We start from the raw sequence: 1,154 nt of genomic DNA, 5'->3' as shown, positions 1-1,154 counted from the left end.
ACACACACACACACACACACACACACACACACACACACACACACACATCTCGACCAAACTGTATGTGTATTTAACCTCCTTTGTCTATTTCAGGTAAAAATGAAGTCAATCTCTTGCTCACTCAGCTAGGTGGCACATGTTGCTAGGTCTGGAGTCAAGTAGACCGAGTTCAAATTTGACCTCAGGCACACAGCGTAACCCTGGACAAATCACTTCACCTCTGTTCCCCTCAATTTCCTCAAAATGGGGATAATAATAGCACCTACCCTCCAGAGTTGTTGTGAGTATTATGAGACAGTATTTGTAAAGCACTTAGCATAGTGACTGGCACATAGTAGGCATTGAATAAATCCTTTTTTCCTTCCTTCCCCTCCTTTCTTTCCTTCCTTCTTCCCTTCCTTTTTTCTTTCTTCCTTCCTCCCTTTCTTTCTTTCCTCCTCCTTTTCTTTCTCTCCTTCTTCCCTTCCTTCTTTCTTTTAGCTTTCTTGAAGTAGGGATTGAAGACATCAAATCTCAGCTTTTTATTCTCCTTCCTTCTTTCCACTCTTCCCACTGTTTCTTCCATGTTTATGTACTTTTCTGGATCAGTCAGTAAATCAGTCAACAAACATTTTTTAAGTACCTCCTATGTTCCAAGTACTGTGTTAAACACTAGGGATACAAAAAAAGAGGCAAAAGACAGTTCCTGCCCTCAAGGAGTTTACAATCTAATGTGGGAGATAACAAGCAAACTAATATGTGCAAACAAGCTACATACAGGATAATTAGGAAGTGAATAAAAGAGGGAAGAAAGGAACGCTAAGCAATGTGGTGGGCAAAGCCCTGAGTTTCAAACCAAAAGACCTAAATTCAAATCCCGGCTCTTCTACCTATAAGCTGGTTGACCTTAGGCAAGCCCCTGGCCCTCTATGTACCTCAACTTGCTCTTGTATAAAAATTAGGACTATGTACTAGAAGATTCTCAGTGATGTATACACATTACTTTGGATGCCATCCAAGGGTATTTGGGCACCTGAATGTAGGTAGGCATTTGAGTGAGGATTACTTGATTACCTGGAAGGAAATTTATTCTATGTTGTGACTTCACTTTGGTTCATCAGGTTGTATAAGAAAGAAAGAAAGAAAGAAAGAAAGAAAGAAAGAAAGAAAGAAAG

At 39.9% G+C, this 1,154-nt stretch overlaps 1 protein-coding gene across 2 annotated transcripts in view; it reads left to right on the top strand.

Moving 5' to 3' along the window:
• The window catches only part of CDH13 (cadherin 13), a 1,255,388-nt gene that overhangs the window by 425,270 nt on the left and 828,964 nt on the right, over positions 1–1,154 (top strand). The gene's annotated exons all lie outside the window — the stretch shown is intronic.

Source organism: Vombatus ursinus, unplaced genomic scaffold, assembly GCF_900497805.2.
Source record: "Vombatus ursinus unplaced genomic scaffold, bare-nosed wombat genome assembly UNPS02009062.1, whole genome shotgun sequence".
NCBI lineage: Eukaryota > Metazoa > Chordata > Mammalia > Diprotodontia > Vombatidae > Vombatus > Vombatus ursinus.
This window is presented reverse-complemented; position numbering and strand designations above follow the sequence as displayed.